At 40.4% G+C, this 8,452-nt stretch overlaps 1 pseudogene; it reads left to right on the forward strand.

Moving 5' to 3' along the window:
* The first annotated feature begins 5,597 nt into the window (after positions 1-5,597).
* LOC116528032 lies at positions 5,598-6,144 on the forward strand (annotated as a pseudogene).
* Positions 6,145-8,452: the final 2,308 nt, after the last annotated feature.

Consider the following 8,452-nt stretch of genomic DNA (forward strand, 5'->3'; position numbering starts at 1 on the left):
TGTTTGAGCACCACAACCTGCATAGACATTACGTGTCCATAGGGTATTCCTTAGATTTGTCCTGGTCCCATAGTGGACTGTAATGGTGTCGAGTCTAGCGTGCACATCCTGGGCACTGAATCTCACTTCAGTGTTCACCCCTTTGATGTCCGCATTCAGTCCTTGTATATTTAGAGAATACTGTACCGATGTTTTCCCAGACATGATCTCAATAATGGTAGTTGTCAGCAGCATCCTAGCCCTTTCTACATGTTTTCTCCCACTGCTGGAAGGATTCTTGGGTATAACCTAACCTCCCCAAAAAAAGGCCTGTGCTCAAACTGAGGGTCACAGAGCTGGGGGGTTGGGTCTTTGGGGGCAGCTCCATCTTCCAGTACTTTTGTTTCAACCAAAGGGCAAAGTCATATTAACAACTGCTACTAAGTCTATATACCTATTTGATCTTATCACAAAACAGGCAACTGACTCCTCTGGTCACCATGGAATCAAGGCACTGTCCGCAGGGGGCAGGGAGGTCCACAGGCACAGTGGACTTCACTCTGGAATAGGATTACTGGGTGCAGCAGACCCAGTCATACTTAAGCAACTCACAACCCAGCATCCCCTGAGCTTTCTCTTAATCTTCTTCTAGCCCATCCTGACTCTTTGGTTAGGGGGAGTTCTCACTGGAGATTTGTCTCTGGGATTAATGGGTGTATGTCTAGATATTTTCTCTAGTTTACTTTTAGACCACATTATTGTTTGTTTTGAATATCATTCATGAAGATTTGTTGAGAGTAGAGGGGCTTCCCATAAGGACAACTAACTTACAGCATGTCTTTTGCTGAATACCATCAGCATATCCTTCCCAATTCTAGATAATTTCCTTTTATTTCTCTAGTAGCCTTTGCCAGGGGCTTTGCACATGAAAGTCTTCATGAAATATTTGTCAAATGAAAGGATAGTAGTGACACCTAACACATAACGAGTGGTCAGTAAGTTGCAGGCATTGTGTGAGGTATTCACTGTGAATTATCTCATGTAATCTTCCCAGCAGTCCTCTGAGATAGATACTAGTATTATTCCCATTTCATAGATGAGAAAACTGACACTAAGGGATATAAAACAACTTTTCTGAAGGCACTAAAGTGAATAAGAGAAACAGCCAGGGCTTAACTGAAGCCCATAACCATGAAAACATTGTGGAACTTACTCTTCATGAATGGTTTACCATTTAAACAAAATGTCACCTAGAAAATAGATGAAAATATGTTCAACGAAGTCTGGATTTTTCTGATGTTTACTACTGAATTTTCATTCAGTAACAAATTTCACTTCCAAAAAGGTGTTAGTGTCTGATTTTCTACCTGCTTCAGCATGTCATTTGTCTGCCTTTGGGTAATCCAGCCTTGGGTAGAGAAGGGATTTGAGCCCAGGAAATTCATCTCCTGAACTGGTGTGCGTTTGTTTTTTTTCATTAAGATTTGGGATACATGTGCAGAATGTGCAGGTTTGTTACATAGGTATACAGGTGCCATGGTGGTTTGCTGCACCTATCAACCCATCATCTAGGTTTTAAGCCCTGCATGCATTAGGTATTTGTCCTAATGCTCTCCCTCCCCTTCTCCGCAATCCCCTGACAAGCCCTGGTGTGTAACGTTGCTTTCCCTGTATCCATGTGTTCTCATTGTTCATCTCCCACTTACGAGTAAGAACATGTGGTGTTTGGTTTTCTGTTCCCGTGTTAGTTTGCTGAGAATGATAGCTTCCAGCTTCATCATGTCCTTGCAAGAAAAAATAAACTCATACTTTTTTATGGCTGCATATTATTCCACAGTATATCTGTACCACATTTTCTTTATACAGTCTATCACTGATAAGCATTTGAGCTGGTTTCAAGTCTTTGATATTGTAAATAATGCTGCAAAAAATAAACATACATGTGCCTGTGTCTTTATAGTAGGATGATTTGTAATTCTTTGGGTATATACCCAGTGGTGGGATTGCTGGGTCAAATGGTATTTCTGGTTCTAGATCCTTGAGGAATCATCACACTGTTGTCCATTATGGTTTAACTAATTTACATTCCCACCAACAGTGTGAAAGCATCCCTGTTTCTCCACAGCCTCACCAACATCAGCTGTTTCCTGACTCTTTAATAATAGTCATTCTAACAGGCGTGAGATGGTATCTCATTGTGGTTTTGATTTGCCTTTCTCTAATGACCAGTGATGATGAGCATTTTTTATATGTTGTTTGGCCACATTTTGTCTATTCACAGAAACTAATATGCTGCCAATGATAAAAATAATTCATGATTTCTGAGACATTTACTTCTATAATTTCACAGTTCTAAGTCTAGAAAAATTATTAATAGAAAAGTGCTTATAAACAGTAGGATAGATACTGAATCTAGCTTGTCTCACTTTGGAGCTAGTTCTTATGATTTCTCTTGGACTATATATTTTTGTCCAATCCCTATGGTACAGGACATGGGCTTGGTTTGGTTGGTCTCTTCATTTTGCCAAGAACTAGTGAGCAGTGAAGCCACATTTCCAACCCTGCAAGTTGGAGACCACACTCTCAGCCAACTTACTGTCCTACACAGTTACGGGATCTGCCATTGCCTATAACTCTGCCTGCATTAGACTATGTGTATGACTACTGAATCACACAGCAAGCAGAGTCAAACTGCTCAAACCAAACAGGTTATTTCCAGTCACACAAAAAGCACCTACTTAAGAATAAAGGTCATTCATCCAAGGATCACTTTGCTCAGGATATAGAATTCATTTCTTTTCCAATACCAAGACTGTGTTCAACCTAGACAGGAGGGTTTTAAATATCCCACACCTCAAAATAAGAGCTTGATGCAGTCTTAGAGGAAGTGGGTCTTACACTCAAGGTTTTTCTCATTTTTAAGGATGTCCCAACTCCCATCATCGTGTCTGAGAGCTTTGGACAAGGGACCACATATGTTTTTATGGGTTATTAGTTCTAGTAACTGTACTTTTGGGAAGTAATAATGGTCACTTTTAAGTTTTAAAGAAGTGGTGTGTTTTTGTTGGTTTCATTTATTTTTGGAGTCTGCTCTGCCGCCCAGGCTGGAGTGCAGTGGTGCAAACTCAGCTCACTGCAGTCTCTGCCTCCTGCATTCAAGTAATTTTTCTGCCTTAGCCTCCCAAATAGGTGGGAATACAAGTGTGTGCCACCATGCCAGGCTAACTTTTGTATTTTTAATAGAGACAGTGTTTGACCACATTGGCCAGGCTGGTCTTGAACTCCTGGTCTCAAGTGATCTGCCTGCCTCAGCCTCCCAAAGTGCTGGGATTACAGGCATGAGTCACAGTGGCCAGACTTAAAGATGACTCTACCTATATTTAAAATGACCCTGCCTATATTTCCTCCCCGAGTGCCTTATAATTCCTGACTTGTTTGACAATTAATATTCTGAAACAGTTTCAGGAAAAAAATAAAGCCTTAGTGGCTGGTCACACCAGATGGGATTGTCAGAGCTCCTACTGTTCACAAATATTGTTGAAATGGAATAATAGGCACTACTAAACGGATTAAAGTCACTCTTATTTGAATGAACCCTAGACATTTTAAGTTCTGTGTCACCTGCATACAATCTTTGTTCTTTGTCTCTCCCTTGTGGCCACTTAGAAAATCTTACAGCTCCTGATCATCAACTGAAACACTGAAATTGTTCCCATCATGGCAAACACAATCTCTGCCCTGGTTTTAATTTAAAAGAGATATTTATATTACCCTTCCTGTGAAGCAATTGACTGGTCAATATGCTCTCTACTTGTGTTATCCATAAAAATTTCCCAAAACAATTTACTTTTAGTGTGAGGGAAACAAAATCACCTACTCTTTATTTTATAATATTGTGCTAAAATAGACTTCGACTCTTGGCATGCACCAGAGATTCATTTTCATCAATTAAATATATAAAGCTATAAACAACATCTCATTAAATTTATGGCTTTCATAAAATAAATGATTATTAAAAGTATAAAAGCCAGTAGCCTTCACAGAATGAGATGTTTTTGGCCATAGCAATGTCTAGACTACAAAGAAATATCTATATTACCTTTCTTCTCTTAGGCTCCCCTTTCTAAGAAAGAGGTACACAGATTGGTAAGCTACTAGAGGTAGACCACTCGATATTTGGACAAGATTCTCCAACCTAATTCTCTGGGATATGCATAAATTAGTGGCCTTCCACTGGAGAAAAGAAAAATTAGCTTCCCCAGAGTTCTTCAGGCCACAGTACAGCTGCCTTTCATTTGGCTCATACCACACAGAAGGACACTCGGTCGCTTCAGATCTCCTCCTAGGTTGCACCACATGCCTCCAGACCCTGCTTTGAAAAGAACCGCAAAACAAAACAATACTCACAAAAGGACATCAGGAGCCACAGACCACTTACCAAAAACTGAGTTAGGGTAGGATCCCTAGCCTCAAAATGGTTAAGGCTAATAATAACTCTGCCAAAAAAATGCAAAAAGAAAAAAAAAAGGATATGAGGAAGCACAATAAAACCCAGTTCATCAGGATTTCATCCATACCTGGGTCAATAATTGTTTCATCAAATGGAGGCATGACCAGGGAATTCTGACCCTACCCTTAAAACTGGAGTCTCTCTAACCTCATGGGCTTTTACTTCTTTTGAATATCTGCACTCAAGTTTCCTATCAAGGCATGATCTAGGTAAGTTGCTGCTTTGGCCATGCTTTACAGTTAGAGAATGGGGACCTTCATCTAGGTTGGGAGCACTCAAAGCAACCTCAAGTTCTGCTCAAAATCTTGAAAGGCTGCAGAATCAAATGCCTAGGTACACAGGTAATTTCTGCACTACTTTCAGTGATTTGGCTCTGAGATTGATGTAATATTCTATCCAATATTTGCAATATCATATCTGAATTAATATAGAGTTGTTCTAGTGGACAACTGGCAGCAACAGATCACTTACCAAAAACTGAGTTATGGCAGACTAAAATAGAACAAATCAGGAGGGTAGAGACAGTTTTATTTGTCCTTTTATGGTTCAGTCTTCCTTCTTCGTCGACTCTCCCTAATTCTCTTCACTGTTCATCTCCACAAACTTTTCTTCCTAAGCATTTCCTGCAGGCTTTTATTACCCCAGGAGTGCCAATCAAGGCGTGGAACAGATAAAGCTATCTAGCAACTAACTCCTGACTCCTGTGAGTGTGGAGGGCAAACGAAGCTCCCTGAAAGCTCTGGTCTGCTCTTCTGCCCTACACCGCGCGGACCCTGTTCTGAGGTTTAATACTTGCTTCACAGATAAGCGCTGCGGCCACGTCCTGGCGCCCACCTTCTCCTTGGCCGGGGCACTCGCTGCTGCGGAAAGCGCCGGCCCGGCGGCCTTGGCTCCCTAAGTGCGCTGGGCGCAGAGCACTGGGACCCTGGGAGCCCACGCTCAAGTACCCACGGGGCTCCTAGCCAGGACTGGCCCAGTGGCAGCCTCAAAGTCAGCTCTCCAGGCCGGCATAAAACCACCGGTTGGCTAGGCGGGCGGCGCCGACATTCTGCGTCACCACCTGGGCGGGGCTGTTCTGCTGCTGACGACATCAAGCCGGCACCTGCCAACATGGAAGGTTGCGACGGCAGCGCCGCTGTGGCTGGCCTCGGGGCTCGAGGCTCTGGAGCGGCTCCAGCAACAGTCCGGGAACTTTTGCAGAACGAGTGTTATAGTGACTTTTAAATGAAGACTTTGATGTAAAGACTTATACTTCTCAATCTATTCATCAAGCTGTAATTGCTGAACAACTAGCAAAACTTGCCCAAGGAATCAGTCAGTTGGACAAAGAACTACATTTACAGGTTGTTGCAAGACATGAAGATTTACTGGCACAAGCAACTGGGATTGAGTTGTTGGAAGGTGTTCTTCAGATGATGCAGACGAGAATTGGGGCTTTACAGGGAGCTGTTGATAGGATAAAAGCAAAAATTGTCGATTCATACAATAAGATAGTTGCCTGTAGTGCACAACTAGCAAGACTTCAGGTTGCCTGTGATTTGCTTTGGAGAATTATTTGTATCTTGAATCTGAGTAAGAGACTCCAAGGACAACTGCAAGGGGGAAGTAGAGAGATAACAAAAGCTGCTCAGAGTCTCAATGAACTTGGTATCTAAGAGAACACCGGTTACAGAGTGGCTATTCAATAATAGTTGTCCAGTGGAAGGACTTTAAGCATCTGAAAGAGCACCTGTCACACAGTGGCTACTCAGTAATAGTCATCCAGTAAAAGGAAAGACACATTCACTTTCTTCTAGGCACCAACATTCTATATTTTTAGCAGAAAATACCACGTAAACAAGAATAAAAGTTACTGTGGTTCTTAAAAAAAAAAAAAAAAAGAACAAATCTATCTGAAAACAATTAGCCAAATGTACAGATAAAGTAAAATTGTAATCTCATATATTGATACCAACCAAGTATGTATGTGTCCATGTACAGTCAGCCCTTCACCTCATGGGTTCCACATCTATGGATAGAATCAACCATATCAAAAATATCTGGTAAGTGGCCAGCTATGGTGGCTCAGCGCCTGTAATCCCATTACTTTGGGAGGCTGAGGAGGATGGATCATCTGAGGTCAGGAGTTCGAGACCAGCCTGGCCAACGTGACAATACCCCATCTCTACTAAAAATACAAAAATTAGCCAAGCATGGTGGTGGCGTACACCTGTAATCTCAGCTTACTCAGGAGGCTGAGGCAGGAGAGTTGGTTGAACCTGTGAGGTGGAGGTTACACTGAGCCGAGATTGTACCACTACACTTCTGGGTGAGAGAGTGAGTGAGACTTCATCTCAAAGAAAAAAAAAAAGAGGAAGAAGAAGAAAAAGAAGAAATATCTGGAAAAGGCAATAACAAATAACAAAACGTTTTAAAATAAAGCATAACAACTATTTGCATAACATTTACATTGTGTTAAATATTGTCAGTAATTTAGAGATGATTTAAAGTGTACAGAAGGTTGTGAGCAGGTTGTATGCAAATGCACCATTTTATATAAGGGACTTGAGCAAGCTCAAATTTTGGAGTCTGAGGGAGGTGCTTGAACAGATCTCCACATGGATACCAAGGGACAACTACATATATGTATACACTCATACAATAGTATTGCGATTGTATGCAGAATCATGCAGTGGCACCTCAATATTGTCACATTGAGAGATTTAACTACTCTACTGCTGCTAGGAAATTAGTTTATGAATGTAAATGGGTGGGTGCCCTTAGAAGGATATGAGCCAATGTGTCCCTTTAATTATACCCAAATCCTACATTCAGTTGGAAAAGGACAAAACAAGAAACAGTGGCATCAGTAAATTGTCCACAGAGATATTCCATTTCTTTGTTGTTACACAAAACAAGACTCCTCAGTTTAGGCAGTTCTGAGTTGAAAATAGTAAACAATTTAAATTAATTTGACTGAGATATTACTATCTCCTATCAAAATTTTTCCAACTTCTTAAGACGCCCCCCCCCCAGAGCTAATTAAACTCTGAGGTATGAATTCGGTGTTCGGGGTTGGCACATAACCCCCAACAATTGAATGAGTGCTCATTCAATTTTCTTGTTCATTTTTCTATCAGATTTTCTGTATGTCACCATGTTTTAGATATATAAACTTGGTCAATTACATGTGTGGCCAATAGTTTTTCCCATTCTGTGGGCTACACTTTCACTCTTTTTATGATGCACTTTAATAAACACAACTTCTTAAAGTTGTCAAAGTTATTAATCTTTTCTATGATTAATACTATTTGTATCACAAGTAAAAAAACTGTTTACACAAATTCCACAAAGAGATTTTTCTGTATTATTGTCAAAAAGTTGTATAAATTTTTAAATTTAGGTCTTTAAATGAGTTTGAGCATAGTGTGAACTAGGGATATAATTTTAGTTTAAAATATGAATTCCTAATTACAGCACTGTTCGTTGAAAAGTTCACTCTTTCCGCCTCATCTACAGGGCCAGGAGTCTGGGTCTGTGTAGACCTCTTTGGAGTCTCTCTATTCTTTTATATTTTATTTTTTTCTCCATTTCTATGCCAATACTATACTATTATAATATCTTTATAATAAATCTTGCTAATTATACTATCTTAGTTTTCTTCAAGAATACTCATCTATTCTTGGCATTTTGTGCTTCCATTTAAATTTTTAAATCAGCTCATTGCATTTCACTAAACAAATAAGTAAACAACTATAGTAATGACAAACCCTGTTGAGACTTTGATTCTAAGTGATATTTTTTAAGAATATGTATCAGGGAGGATCCCAAGTTGGCCAAATGAGAGGCAGCTCCGGAAAGCAGCTCCCAATGAGAGAAACGCAGAAACCAAGTGGTCTCCACAATTCCAAATGAGGAACCAGGTTCATTTTGTGGGTCTTGTTGGACAGTGGGTATAAACCAAATAGGGCAAGTTGAGGCAAG

The sequence above is a fragment of the Sapajus apella genome, unplaced genomic scaffold (genome assembly GCF_009761245.1).
Source record: "Sapajus apella isolate SASKATOON/1434 unplaced genomic scaffold, GSC_monkey_1.0 scaffold56, whole genome shotgun sequence".
NCBI classification, from domain to species: Eukaryota; Metazoa; Chordata; class Mammalia; order Primates; family Cebidae; genus Sapajus; species Sapajus apella.